We start from the raw sequence: 15,967 nt of genomic DNA on the forward strand, positions 1-15,967 counted from the left end.
CTGCTAGGGAGGAAGAAGGAAGAGAGGCAGGAAGGGTAACCAAGTTAGAATCACTGCTTCCTCGATATACAATTAGTCTTCCCATTGGTTTTCCCATACAGTGCAAGTTTTTGAGGAACGCAGCATAAGAGCCTCATGCTGCTGTGCACATCTTCCATTCCTTTCAGGACCATTCAAACGAGCAAGTTGAAGGCAGAGAGCATTTTTATTTTATTTGATATAATATTTTTATTTTGCTTTTCCAACTACAAATATTGAGCTCAAAGCGGCTCACAATTTTGTGCATCTGCCAAGTGGCTTTGGAATTCATTGCCTCTTGGACTCTGCCAGAGCATAACATCGCAGGCCTTTTGGAAAGATCTGAAGACTCGCCTATTTAAACATGGACTTTCCCCTGAAGGGTTTCCCAAAATTATTACTGGTCTGCTTTTGGAATGCTTTCCTGTTTTGCAAGTTGCTGATCTTTTCGTATTTTAGCTATGAGTGTCTGTGTGTGTGTGTATAATTGTATTGCTCTATTTTAATTAAAAGCTGCCTTGAAAGAGCATACCCTCAAAAGTGGTATATACATATTTTAAATAAATAAGCAAAATCAGGCAAAAACTTTTCTAATCCTTATTATAATAATAACCAGCCTGTCATCAAATTGCTCGCTCGCTCTTCTCTCTCTCTCTCTCTCTCTCTCTCTCTCTCTCTCTCTCTCTCACACACACACACACACACACACACAAACAAACAAACAAACAAACTTTGGCTACTTGTAGCAATCGAGCTGTTCTCTTTCTTGCATTGATTTCAAATGTCCCTCTCAAGACTATGGATAAGGGAGAAATTCAATTTACTTCACATTTTAATATAAATCTACCTACTTCACACTTCCTAAAACAATAGACAAGTGAAATAGTTGTCCTTTGAAATTTGCACAAATTTCCCCAATTTTCTGATGCAATTCTCCAACAACAACAGAAATGCAAAATATGTATAGTGGATTTATGCAAAAAGGCACATATTTGTGAAAATGATGTACAAAAATGCCTCGTGTTAGGCAAAAATGCATGCAAGAAAATTTAGAGGAAATGTGAACTAAATGGCTGAGCAATTTTGTGAGGACTTTTTAAAAAAGCGAACTGAAATAGGAGATCTGATCTTAAGACTAGAAAAAATAGAAACTGGATAATGACAGATTCATTATTGCTAGGCTCAGTTCTTTCCTGTTTGTTTCATTAGGCAGATGAATAGTTCATGCTTCAAAACATTCCATATTCTTCATCGCCTGCAGCAAGAAGTTTGGACTGTTCTTGGGAAATGGGATTTGGGTGAATATTTCTATAGCCTAACACCTTTATTGCTATGTATCTGTGAAAGCATTACAGTACAGACAATTTCTTAAAATTCATACAGGCGTGGTTGTATGTTACATAATCATTTTTCAAGATGTCACACAATAAGATGAATCATCTAGAAAAGAATTATTCATAAATTATGATGAACCAGGGTGTGAGCTCCGAAGGGCGCACCAACGGGCTGGACAGGGGGCTTTGCAAGGGGGAGAGCTGGCCTCCGCCTCCTGTGAGCTCGCCCTGGAACATTCTTCAGCACGGGAGGGTGTGGGTGAGTGCTGGAAGATAACATTATAAAATGTTGAAGGAAGAGGCCAGAATCATCCTTGTCCAGGTGGCACTGAAGTGCCGCCCCCTTATTTCTAAAGAATGTTTGAAGAGTTGCCAGATGTGTCTTTGACCCGTCTACTGAGCAAGAGAAGGTGTTCAGCACCTGTGTTTCTCCCCTTATAATGGGCATCTTGGAGGGTATAATTTTGGCTTAAGTCAGACAGGATCTGGGAAAACATACTCCATGGGAATGGCTTACACAGCTGACAAAGAGAACGATCCCACTGTCTGAATCATCTCTCGGTCAATAAAGCTTCTCTTCCAAGAAATGAAAGAGAGGTCAGAGTGGCAGTCTTCCCTGAAAGTCCCTGATTTGGAGATCTACAACAACAACATCTTAGATCAGGGGTTAGCAACCTTTTTCAGCCGTGGGCCGGTTCACCGTCCCTCAGACCATGTGGTGGGCCGGACTATATGGGGGGGGGGGGTGAATGAACAAATTCCTATGCCCCACAAATATCCCAGAGATGCATTTTAAATAAAAGCACACATTCTACTCATGTAAAAACACCAGGCAGGCCCCACAAATACCCTAAAGATGCATTTTAAATAAAAGGACACATTATACTCATGTAAAAACACACTGATTCCCGGACAGTCCGTGGGCCTGATTGAGAAAGCGATTGGGCCGCATCTGGCCCATGGGCCTTAGGTTGCCTAACCCTGTCTTAGATCTATGGGCACTATTGAAAAGGAAGAAACATTCAATCAGCACCTGTGAAGATCCCAGGGGAGGTATCAAGGTTGTGGGGCTAACCGAGCACGTGGTGATGTCTGCTGAAGAGATTACCCAGTGCCTGGAGTGAGGGAACAACTCCCGAATGGTGGCTGCCATGGCCATGAACACCCAGTCATCACGCTCTCATGCCACCTTCACCATGACCACTGAACAGAAAAGCAAGAGTGATAAGAACACCATTTTGCATTCCAAGCTGCACTTCGTAGACCTTGCTGGTTCAGAAAGGCAAAGCAATACAAAAGCAGAAGGTGTTAGACTGCGGGAAGGGATCAGCATCAACAAAACACTCATCTGCCTGGGGAATGTCATCTGCATTCTTGGGGAGGAAACGAAGAAGGGCAATTTTGTCCCTATAGGGACTGCAAGTTAACACGCCTTTTGCAAGATTCCTTGGGAAGCAATAGCCGCACCTTGAAACATGCATGTGTGAGCCCAGCAGATTCAAACCTCGAAGATACTTTAAATACTCTTTGCTATGTTGATAGGGTCAGAAAAATAAAGAACAAGCTGATAGTGAATATTGACCCTCAGGCAGCAGAGATCACCAGGCTAAAGCAGCAGGTCCAAGCAGCTGCAGGTCTCACTGCTGCAGGCTTGCGGAGAGACCCTTCCAGTGTCTATTGGTGGTGAGCCCTCAGAAAACTTGCAATCTCTGATGGGAAAACCAAGCTGTAGCGTCGCTGAAACAGCCGGCCAGATGACCCAGATGCAAGAAACAATTGTGGAAGAAGATAGGAACACCATAAGAGAGGTTTTGAAGGAGAACCAGGAGCTCTGCAAATAGCTCCAAACCCTCAGGCAGAGATTAACATAAGGTTACCAGATTTTTTTCAATGAATCCGGGGACACTTTTCAATTTCCTATTAAACAGATTGATTTTGTATGGGGACTGATTTGTAAATCTGGGGACTGTCCCCGGGAAACGGGGACGTCTGATAACCTTAGATTAACATCTGTTCAGACTGCCAGCAGCCAGAAGCTCTGCAATGACCGGCGGGCCCCTGCACCAGAAAGCCTGGAGTCCCCCTATGACTCCAATCAATCTAAGACTCACAGGCGAAAGATCACAGATGAGGAAGACTCATTATCTGAGTTGGTGCGGGAGATAATCCTCAGGAAAATCTAGTCGAAGTAAAGTTGGGGAAGAACAAGTAGATCTGAAGGACCCTGAAGATCCTACTTCAATAATCAGAGAAGAGACTTCTTCCAGAACACCACCTACCAGAGAGTCCCAGTCATTGGAGCAAGAGGTCAATACCCACAAGAGCACTTCAATTATACACTTTTAGTCATTGATTGTTTATTTTATATAAATTTTTATTAAAAGTCTTTTTATAAATATTTTATTATTTTTATACCTTGTTGAAATAAAAAATATTATTAAAAAAATATGGTGAACCTTAACTTTTTGGGGCACCCTTGAGTGACTCAAAATCTCTGGACTCATTTTTTCATTTATAAAGTGGAAAGAATGCCAGTTGATGGAAGATATCTACCACTGCACTAAGAAGGTTTGCTCAGTTGCCACATGGGACAACAGTGGTATCAGAAAGTATAGATAACTTCACATATATCTCACGCCATGGGTGTCAACTCTCTAGGGCCCTGGGTGCCCAAGCACCCACATAATTCCCCATGAAGGGGCCAGGCACCCACAAATTTCAATGCCAGGGCCATGTTCGCTGCATGGCACCCACGGCTTTAGGCACCCATAGTCGCAGGGCCAAGCTGGCACTCCTGTCTCACGTCTAATTCTATGCCATTATGATACTGATGGCGGAAACTGATAGTAAAGCATCATGTCACCTCTACTATTAAATCTATTATTCTTGCCGTATGCAAATTCCTACCTGTAGATGCAAAGAGTTCAACAATTCATACACACTTGAACTTATTTAAGCATTGTGTATTTGATATCTTTGTGTCCTGCCCTTTATCTAATGAGCATTGAGGAGGACCTATCTGCATAAGAACCTATAAGGTTCATTTTATGCAAACTGCTTCGAGATGTATTATTTTATAAAGTAATGTATACATCTTGCTAAATAAATATATCAAATGAACTTTATTTGACACTAGCCCTCCCACATCCAATCCGAAACTCTAATCACAATAGCACATTTTTCCATATTCTCTTCGAGGTTTTTTTAGCCTCTATAGGGGTGGGCAGCAGTAAATGCATGCAAGCCAATTAGCTGGTCCTGAATACTCACATGGTGTACAAACCATATGAAACAAACAAACAAACAATGTCTACCCTACCTCCAGTTTTGAAAGTAATGACAATCTGAAGCACTAATGGTGCTTCTTTTCTGCACTCACCCGAATATATAACTGTAAGCATTGCTTACACACCAGCATCTTACCCCCTGCTTCCTCCTAGCACCCCTTTTATGGTGTGATTCCTCCCCTCTCCACTTTCATCTCCCAAGCCCCTTGTTTTATTTGCCAGATGTCAGATGCCACCAAAGGCTGGTAGCAAAACTCAAAATATCTGCTTTCAACAAAGGCTTAAAATGCACACATAAACATGGTCAGCACTACAGTTTATGGTGGGTTTTGTTTTTTATTAAATACAAAGATGTCAGATCTAGGCAGCAAAGTAAAATAAAAATAAGGAATTTGACCAATAAATAAATGCTTTGCCAGAATGAGAGAGCCTGCATAGTAAATATTTAATTCATGGGTATGACATTTTTCTTAACCAAAAAAGGAGTGAAAGATCGAAATACGAACTTCCAGCTATGTGCTTACAATGAGGGTTTCTTCACATGTAAAACATGTTGAGTTTTGAGATACTCTCTCTTTAGGTGAAAATGTGTACACCCGCACCCACACTATTGTGTGAGAAATTGCAAAGGTTTTCAGACAGGCAAAGGCAAACTTGGCCCTCCAGATGTTTTGGGACTACAACTCCCACCATCCCTAGCTAACAGGACCAGTGGTCAGGGATGATGGGAATTGTAGTCCCAAAACATCTGGTGGTTTGAGTTTGCCTATGCCTGTTTTAAGAGGTCAAACAACAGGGGACCCTGGAGTTCTGTTGGACTGGAACTTCCAACTTATTTTTTTATTTTGCAAAAGCAGGTCCCAGTTTGAACTGGGGCTGCAGCCAGGGGGGACCGTTCATCCCTTGCAATGTGTTTCCAATCTAAATCCCTCCCCCTAAAGCTGATACTTGTTGCAATGGGTCAGAGAAACATACTTATGTGTATAGGCCCATAGCTTTTGGCTCTCTCCTAGCTAATAGCAGCTTGGGGCAAAGGGAATTTAAATAGGGGAATCAGCACATAGGCAAAAGGTTAGAACCCCTTGCTCTGCAATATAGCCCTGTAAGGGAGTGGCAGGCAGAGGAAGAAAGCATGGTTGGTATTTTGTGAAAGGAAAAGAATGCCAGAACTCCTGCATCATGTGCAGTTTGACCTTGTTGCCTCAGTTACAGGGGTTAGAAAGTCATAGTACATGGTGGCTTCCAAAAAGGGCATCTTCACGTGTTTTCTACATGTACATTAAGAACAGCGTTTTGTATGAAGCAGCTCTAGTGTAATATAATTTGATAATTTTTGTGAATAACATGAATCTAAAACAGAGTCTTTCAGAAACTCAGCAACTTCCCCCACCCCACCCTGCATCTTTTAATGAATGTGCTTCAAAGAGTGCTGGATCAGGAAATACCAACGCTCATAGGTAGAAGAAACTATGTGGGTGGTTTGGGATTGATGCACCCATGCCTCTGGGGGAACAGATGTTGCCACTGATTCATTTTGCAAGCATGCAAGCTGAAGTCTACATCTGTGACAACTTACACAGAGCCAGTAAGAAACTGAGCAACTGCAAAATAAAAGAGACAAAAGAAAAAGTCTGTCAAAATACAAAAGGCAAGATATAGTTCAAAGCCCGAGAACAAAAACATTTGATGTTCTGGAGTTCAACAAAGAATAAGAGATTGGCAAGAAGGTGTAAAATCATTGCTAATGAAGTCTATAAATCAGAATCTTGGTTATTGTGTCCTCTCTCAAAGAGGGCACGCGTTGCGGTGCGACCTGGCAACCGGACCCTGTGTTGTGGGTGGGTACGATTGGATAGCCACAACACCCTATTGGTGTCCCTTGATGCTGGGTTGAATCAGGCCAATGGGACACTAGCAAAACTGATCAAGGGACCTATATATGCCCTGCACGTGACTCAGAGCTTCCTCTTTTGGTCAGTGCATCAGAACACCTGCACACCTCTCCCTACTTTTAGGGCTTGCACGCTTGACCTTGCTATACCGTCATGTGTCATCTGTTGTTGGGACAGGGGCACGGCAGGAATTTCCCCCACTTGGCTGATAGGCTGGTGCCACTTGGGTTTCACCTGCCACGTAGCAAATCATCACAACTTGTAAGGTTGCAGATAGGCTCTGGTTCAGGTGATAGGGATGGGGGGATGCTCTCGCCATCCCTATGTGAAGGGTATTCCATTAAAGGAATCCGGGGACTCAATGGTTTGGTCAACCCTGAGAGGGGTTGTGCCCGTGCCTGACATAGCATGTCCCCGGCTTTCCACCATTCCAGGTGTTCACCCTAGGCTGACCTATGCTGGTGCCCTGGGTGAGAGCTACCTCAAGGGTGCAGGGAACTAGTCGAACCAGAGCCTATGCAACCACTCACCTGATGTAATCAATAAAGTTGTGGCCTAAATTCTGCCAAAAACCAAACCAAAATTTGTCTGAATTTATTTAAGGGGGGAGGTTTAAAGGTCTAAACACGCAATTAAGAATTTAGCAACTTGCCTTTTCACATATAGTGTGCAGTGGAAAAAGTACCTATCTCACAAGCAGGTTTTCCTTAGCTCTAGCCAGTCACTAAATTGCAAAGGGGGTAGAAGAATGGACTTACCTATATCATGTGCAATGCAAAGAAAATCAAAATATTGTCTTCTGTATATGGTGAATATTTTTTCCCTTAGCAACACCCCCCCCCCCAAAGAAGAAGCCCTACATCCTGGGATAAAACATATCCAAGCACTGAAATAATTGGTCAGAATAGGATGGTTTGTTGTGTTGATAGAAGTGAACACTAAGCAAAATTCAGTCATCAGATTATTCTCAGTATAGCACTGTCATAAGTTTGTGGGGTGCATGGATTCCCCTTCTAATTCTGAAAAAAAACCTTCTAATTCTGGGGTACCAGACATAGTTAAAATGTAAGCCCTTTTTTTTAAGCTAGGCTGGCCTGCTGATGAAGTAATTGCCTGGAGAGAATCATAGAATTATAGAGTTGGAAGGGATTCCGTGGTCATGTAGTCCCACCGCCTTTCAACTAGATCATCCATGAAAGGTGGCCATCCAACCTCTGTTTTAAAACCCACAAGGAAGGAGAGTCCACTACCCAGTGGCGTCGCAAGCCACCCTGGTACTGGGAGCGGCACCCTGCCCCTTGGCGTGCAGCATCCCTCCGCAGTGACGTGCTGCATAGTGATGTAGGGACGCAGCACGTCCCTATGGCACTACGGAGGGACGTTGCGTGCATGTGTGCTATGGAGCGGGTTTGGCTGCAGCGGTGGAGCTCCGCCGCCATCAAACTGCAAGCAAGCCGCGATGCGGAGCTCGTTTTACAGGGCCACCCTATAAAACTCGCTCCGCGCCACCGCTTGCTCGCAGTTTGACGGCGGCGGAGCTCCAGCACCGCTGCCGCCAGCGCCAAACCCGCTCCGTAGCATGCAGCGTCACTCTGTAGTGACGTAGGTATGCATCTGTACGTCACTACGGAGCGATGCTGAGCGCTACGGAGCGGGTTTGGTGCTGGTGGCAGCGGTGTTGGAGCTCCACCGCCACCAAACTGCAAGGAAGCCATGGCGCGGAGCAAGTTTTACAGGGCTGCCCTGTAAAACTTGCTCCGCGCCATGGCATGCTCAGCTCGCGCTTTGATTCTTTCTGATCGGGCGAGCGAGGGGCGGGCCAGAGAGGGCGTCAGCAGCCCTCCCCTCGCCTCGCTCAAGCAGAAAGAATCAAAGCGCGAGCCGAGCAAGCTGCCCTGTCTGCTCCGGCGAGGGGCAGGCGCATGCGGGGACAGTTGGTGGAGGTGGCAAGGGGGCGCCACGCTGCCCCCCGCAGAGGGGAGCCCGGGGCGCCCCGACCCCACCCCCTATTGTGACACCCCTGCCACCACCTCTTGTGGGAGTCTGTTCCACTGTCAAACAGCTCTTACTGTCAGAAATATGGGTCATTAAAAGAGCACAAAGAAATGGGTGTTGACCCATTAAGAAGGCCCTTAACAGACACTTTGGGCCAGACAGCAAATGGGGAAAACCCCTCCCTGAAGTGAGAGAGAGGCAGCAGATACAAAAAACCATCATTTCAGGAGGGAGGCGCAGAACTGCAGTGGGCAATGAGGTAGGTTGAAGGAAAAATAGCTGTGTTTTTGCAAGCAGTTTGGCAAGCAGAAAAGGGAGGGGCAAAGCAGAATGTGATGGCAGTTTTGGGTCCAACCTGGAAGCCATGAAAAGAACGGAGAAAGTCCCACTTCCGGTCTGCCGCGCTGGAAAGAGGACGCAGAGACCTCGAGGTCTCTGGCATCGCGGAGGGGGGGGAATCCGCGGGGCACGCGGATTCCCCATAAGAACCCCGGGAAGAGCATCCCGGGGGCTTAGCAGCCCAGCAGAGCTCCAAAATTTTGCGATTCCTCCGCTGCCCGGGAGACTCAGTAGAGTCAGCCGAGAGCCAGTGGAGTTGAGTCGCAGGAGCCATTTTGGGAACCACCGTCACCTCCAAGAAGCAAAGCCCCGAGTCTTCTACCAGCAAGCGGCAGATTCTTCCAAAGAAACAAAAGATCTAGACAAAGTAAGTGAAATCTCTAATTGGAATTATCAAAATCTAATTGGAATTATAGGAAGAGATTCCAAAAAACGGAAGTCGATCTCTTCCTACTGTGGACTTTAGAGGCGCGAAAATATCCCTAAGCCGAAAGGGAGAATGACTGCTTTTATAACTCCAAAGAAAGAGAGTCTTTTTAACCCCTTCTTGACCCTGGAGCTGGCACCCTACGAGGCTCAGCAAGGTTACTAAGAAATAAATTTGACAGCTGTCAAAAAGGGAAAGAAGGAGAAATTTTCGTTAAGGACGTTATTTGATACTAGAAGATGTTAAAGACTTTGAAAATGGTTAGCCAAGATGGAGGTCACCGTTTTTAAGGAAGGAAATTTCCAGTGTCTACTGTCTTCTAATCTTCATTCTGCTTGTGGTTAAGAAAGAATGTCAACACCCTATTCAGCAGCCTTCCGGCAGACTGTACTAAACTACTTGGAAATTCTAGGAGACATGAGAGATCTCTTAAAGGGACAGGAGCAGTTTAATTCACCGCTGGCGAGTACAGTGGACCATGGACAGGACCAAGAGGCTACTTTTGAAAATGAAAGGGATCTCAAAAATCAAGAAGAGGATGATGTTCAACAAAAGGTGGAAAAAGAAGATGAAGAGAAGAGTACTAACATCAGTAGTTCTGGGAACTCAATTGAGAAGGCAATCTCTGTGGAGAAGCATCACCCCCAATGGAAAATGATTTTTGAAAATGGGGAGACTGGGGAAAATGGAAAAGGGAGAAGTGGGATTGAGGGGGGAAGAAGGCAGAGGGAGGGGAGGACAGAGACCAGAATTTTAAATTGGGATAGATTTGGTATGGGATGAAAAACTGGTAAACGGGTATTTAGGCTGGCTGAAAAACGGCTCTGAAATCTTGGCTTGATGAAGGAAATGCTGGGCCAAATGGGGGAAAGACTCCGGGGGGGGAGGAGAGGGCGTTTAAGAGAATAATGTTAAGATGTTTGGTTAGAGATAATAATAATATGTAACAATTGACATTTCTTATGGGGGGTGGAGGAAGGGCTGGGGAAAGAAATTTTAGATTTGTGGAGCAGTAATGCTATGTTTAGTTAAGTAGTTGTGGGGATAACCACCTATCTTCCTCCCTATCGACCGAAGCCTCTGGTGGCAGGGGGGGGGCTCTGGGGGGGAGGGGTGGAAGGAAACCCAACTACAAAATTAGACCTCCCTTGGATGGCCGCACCACATAGGCGCCTCTTGTGGCAGGAGGGGGCCTGTGTGGAGGCGGCACGAAGGAGGGAAATAATGTTATTTTTTAAGAATAAGAATTGGAATTATGAATGAGAAACCCGCCATAATTATATTAATAACTATGAAAATCAGGAAGAAGGGATCTGAGGAAGTCACAAATACAATGTCTAATAAAGTAAGAAATTGATATATATTTTCATTTTTAAAAATATTTTTAATTGTTTGTTTGTTTGTGTATTATGCTGGAGGATATAAATGATTGGGGGGCTCCTTATCTCAATCTCTCCTTGTGTCTCGGGGCCTCCTGGTGGCAGGGGGGGCAGGAGATAAGGAGAGGGTGGTGAGGACAAACCCAGCTTTAAAATGGGCTACCTTCGACTCGCAACCCCCGCAGGGTCCACTTGTGGCAGAAGGGGACTGGTGGGGGGAGGGAGGGGAGGTGGACAGAAATTTTTTTTATGTCTTGTCTTTTTGTGTTATCATATAAAACTAATAAAATTATTTTAAAAAAATAAAAAAAGAAAAGAACGGGGAAAATGTTGCTGTACCTATGAGAGAAGCAAGAGGCCCTCTTGGAGTGTAATGCTGGGCACTCTCTCTCCCATCTAAACTCAGGTTGTATATATGTGTAAATAATCATATATCATACAATATTCTCCACTGTGCCTCATTGTATTTAAATGTTTTCTTCAACTGCACAGAATTTCTGTTTAATATTAATGAAGTAGCAGAGGAGAATCAATTGTAAGCTGTGGTTCAAGTAGGCCAGGAAATATTAAAAGAAGTCAGATTTAAAGAGATAAGCCACATCAGGGGAGGGGTGTTTCCAACCAGCCCACGCTTTGCCCTTGGAAACCTAAGTTGCTGAGGGGAGAGGAACTGTGAACAACATTATTGACGGGCTGTTGCTAGGACTAAGGTGAAACTCTGAAGCTTCCTTGGTATTTTTGCTATTGGGTGCTGCTTGTTTCTTGTTATATTTATAGATTGAAGTGTGGTTTTTTTGTATTAGAGAGAGAGAGAGAAGATAGATTAGATTAGATATAGTTGCATTATGAATTTCTTTTTGTAGTGTTTGCTTGAAATGAATCCCTGTTTCTTTGTTGTGAGCTGCTTTGAGCATTGATTTGTGTGTGTGGAAAAGTGGCGTACATATTAAGTGAATGGATAAATAAGATTTGTGGCAAACAGAATAGACAAGAAACATGTGATTGTCAGGAGAGGCTGATGCATAAAAAAAGCCAGTCACTTCATCCTGATGGATATGTGATGCAACAGAACATGCAGTGGCTCCCTTAAGTTACTTCAGGGTGCTATTTTGGATAAGTGTAGCCTGTTATGTTTTTTGCCAGCTGTGATACTATTATTACATCGCATTATAGCAGCTGTCCCCAGCCCTGTTCCAATTCAGTCAATCAATCCGTTTATTATTTGTACCCTGCTCATAGAACACTTACAGTAACTTCACAGCAGTGCGTATCAAAAAACAAACACAATGAAAACATTATAAAAATTAAACTAAACGCAGTCATCTCAAACACTGAACCGCACAGCAATAAACTTGAACATTAGGTATTATCTGATGACATTGTATCATCATTGTCACCCCAAAGTTTCCAAAATACCAATAAAGGTTACCAAAAGAATATCATGTAGTGCAAAGAGGCATACCCAGCCAGTTATACCATTTTAGGTGTTATAATTCCTGCACCAGTTTGTTCTTCAGAGTCTGGGCATGGTGTCTCAATAAATGGCAAACCACACTAGTTTGGGCCCAGGGGAGATGGAAGTTTGCTGACCTCCTTTCTTGCCAGGAACACAGGTTCCATTACAGGAGAAGATATGCGTGGGGGAAAAGATTTAGCTGATTTATTGAAGGACATTGTTGATACTACAGTATTGCAACTCACAGCAACACCTCTCTAGCCCTTTGCTTCATGGTGGATAATATCTGCACTTCTCTGTCTCTCACTCCAGTTCTGACCTTTCCTTCTCCCCTCTCTGATTTTGGAACAGCCACCCATGTCTCTGCAGGCCAATCTATTTACATTTTGGTCTCTATCTGAAGCTCAAGTAGGCCTATCAGTCTCCTATCACCTTACCATCTCTTAAGTATCACCAGCCCAGTGTCTCCAAAATACTTGCACATTGCTTCGTCTCTTTCTCATTTGGACATTTTGTCCATGCCAAATCTTCTCTATGGATTCAACGAGGCAATTGCCTATCCCATTTAAACCCTGTTTATATAATCAGACTTTCTATTTATGTGATAAACCTTATAATCCAAGTTCCTAGGGTGCCCAAATTACTGCTGCAATGCACTGCAATTCTTTCTATACAGATGGATAGTAATTGACACATATAGACCAGAGCCCCTAGTTCCACACAGTTTAGGTCCAGATGGCATGTTAACTGCTAAAAGAGAAGAGGAAGCTTCAAATCTCCTCTTTGCAGTTACACTAAAGGAGCATAGGGGAGGAGGAACATAAGACTTGAGACTCACTGCAGCTTGCTCTCATAACACTAAGCCATGTTTCAGCATTACATCTAGACACATCCCCCTGCTAGGTATACTTAAACCACTGAAATTATAAGTCTTAAAAAAATTACTTTTTAAATCACAACCTTCAATCCAAGGAGCTCAAGGTAGTAGACATGGTTTTCACAACCATCCATTTTATCCTCACAATAGCCCCAGGCAATCTAGCTAGGTTTGGACTAAGGTTTTTGTACCCAGTCTTGTCAATTTATTTGCTCTCACAGGAAGCCATGCCCAACCAATCTTATGGGCCAGGCTGGATTACATATGGATCTTGCCCAGAACTGCACAATGATTCCATGGTAAAAAAATATGCTGTTCTTTATAGGCCACAATTGGCTTTTAATAATAAAATAATAGAAATGATAGCAACTTTTAGTTCCCACAAAACAAATAGCTTCTGGACAAATGCAGTCTGAAAATGTTTTTGCACCTTCTCATTTCAATTATTCTTATTTAAATTAATTTCTGCACAGAGAATTATGCTGGTGTATTTGCAGAATAATTGAGCTTCAGTGCTCCTGATTTCTAACCATTTCTTGCTGTTACTGTTCATATGCACTCTTCTTACTTCTTTGTATTGTTCTCTTTTTAAAAAATAAATATACTGAAGTATCACACTGCAATTTCCAGTATTACATCTGGCTTTTCTGAAAACAATTGCACTTTGTTTTATGGTCTCATTCCTCTCTTTTGTTTATTTTCATACTTTACCACTGTCTTTTAAAATGTCAAAATGCAAATATGAGTGAGGAAAAAAGACAGTTAAATTATATCCACATGGACACTAACAAGCTGCTTCTAAAGTCTTAAACAGTTGTTTAACCACAATACAAAACATATGAAAATTAAGCCTAGCTTGCATTCACTTTGATGATTCAGACTTCAGTCCTCAAAGTTCTCTGCCTGGGCAAGTCTCCTTCACTTCAAGAATAATACTGGCAACAATTTTTGACAACTAGGCTTCTCCTTTATTGAGAGGAGATTTTACAGTAGAAAGTTTAGAAAAATATTTGTGCTTTTTATCCATATCCTATTTTTAAATCCCCTAAAATCTCCTTCTACCCTATCTTTAAAAAAATCAGAACAAATCATAGCATGTGTAGATTTGCCCCTAAAAATAGTGTTATCATTTTGTCCCAAAAGTCAAAGGAACAACTTTTTTTTAAAACGGAGGACAGAGTCTGAAGGAGCTGACTGAGCCAGCCTTCCCCAACCTGGAGCCCTCCAGATACTTTGGAATACAACTTCCATAATCTCTGGCCATTTGCCATGCTGTCTGAAGGTGATGAGAGTTGTAGCCCAACAACATCTGGAAAACACCTGGCTAGGGAAGGCGGCAAAGCCTAGCAGGAAGAGCTGCCAGAACTCTCCATTCCGCTGAAATAGTAAATGGAAGTGCAAAGCCATTTTTCATGTGGATATAAATGCAGCTCGATTCTGTGCATATTCTGGGCTTATGTACATAGAATTCAGTTGCATTCATGCCTACCTGAAGGATTTCCATTGAACTTATTTCTAAATTCTGTTGAGTTCATGGAACTTACTCTAATAAGAATGCAAAGGGCTGCAACCCCTATAACTTTCCTGTTAAAAACAAAACACCTTTCTATGCTCGTAAAAAACCTGGTATGACAAATAGATGTTTTATATGAGCAAGGAAGTTATTTTGCTTTTGTTTTTTTTTGCAAGGCAGCATACAACATGATTCCCATATCTAGATGTTGAAGTGGTGCACAGTTCCAAGAGAGCTGAACTATACAATTTGTCTGAATGTGTTGCTATCACCTGAGAGCCAGTGGGGTGTAATGGTTAGTGTCATACTAGGACCTGAGAGACCAGGGGTCATATCCCTGCTTGGCCATGAGGTTTACTGAGTGATCTTGGGCTAGTCACTCAACCTATACTACCTCACAGAGGAGTTGTCAGGATTAGCTGAGGAGGAGAACCACGCACACCAATTTATGCTCCTTAGAGAAAAAGATATAAATGCAATAAATAAATAAAATCAGGGAGATGGGCAAAATCCTTGAAGCTAGAGAACTAACATTTCATAGGAGTGATGGTAAAGCCATAGTTATCCTGCCTTCCAGATGAAGGCTAAGAAGATTGCGACCTGACATCTGGGTACCACTATGCTCCTTATGCTTTCCATCTCCTGTCTGTACTGTAGCAGAGCAGAAAGCAGGAGTTTTTTGGAAACTAAGGTGCAGAGATTCAAGTGGAATAAAATGAGCACTGGCACCCCCAGGGCCCAACATATTGCTCAGAAGATAATGAGACAATAAAAACTAATTACCTTTTGGAGGGATGTAGTAGGCTTCCTTGTGTGTCCATATGAGCACGCACACATGTATGTCCCTGGGTGCCCATGAGCATGCTTAGGCATACACAAAGGCCCACTGATTTCCCCAGAAGTGTCAAAAACCTGTTGCTAAATCTACAAGACGGTGAGCTTAGTATTTATTGTGAAATGTGAATACCTCTACTGAGCCATATGAAGTTATTCTGGAGTGTGGAAAACCACTGCTTCACTCCGAAGGATATTTATGTCTCGGAATGCACATTTTCAACCCTGAGCTAACAGTTGTAGGGCTGTTTGCAGAAAAGGGCACAAGGATTTATTTTATGATAAGGTTGTATGGCTTTTGCTCAACATTTGCAACTTTGCAAGCTTTACCCCCAGGTTTCATTTACAGGATCAAATACCACAGGTGTTAAGGGAATAGTACTGGTATTATTTCAGGAGGGAGGGAAGGTTGCTCAAGCAAGCACTTTCACATCATTATTGCAGGAATTTAATATCTTAAGCTGGGCAGACAGGAGTTAAATAGCACCAAAAGATTAATAATACTAATTGCAACCTATTGGTCAGATAACCAGCAATCTCTTCTGCCATGCACATTGTGTTGCTCACAAACATGGAACAAGGATGTGAGTTGTAGTTTGACAACATCTGGAGAGCC

At 43.1% G+C, this 15,967-nt stretch overlaps 1 long non-coding RNA gene and 1 pseudogene across 1 annotated transcript in view; one reads left to right on the forward strand and one right to left on the reverse strand.

Annotated features, from left to right (window-relative positions):
* Nucleotides 1-15,967, reverse strand: part of LOC148684820 (uncharacterized) — a 107,395-nt gene that overhangs the window by 78,541 nt on the left and 12,887 nt on the right. The gene's annotated exons all lie outside the window — the stretch shown is intronic.
* On the forward strand, nt 1,639-3,193 carry LOC118090171 (chromosome-associated kinesin KIF4A-like; annotated as a pseudogene).

Source organism: Zootoca vivipara, chromosome 8 (genome assembly GCF_965207765.1).
Source record: "Zootoca vivipara chromosome 8, rZooViv2.hap1.1, whole genome shotgun sequence".
Lineage (NCBI taxonomy): Eukaryota > Metazoa > Chordata > Lepidosauria > Squamata > Lacertidae > Zootoca > Zootoca vivipara.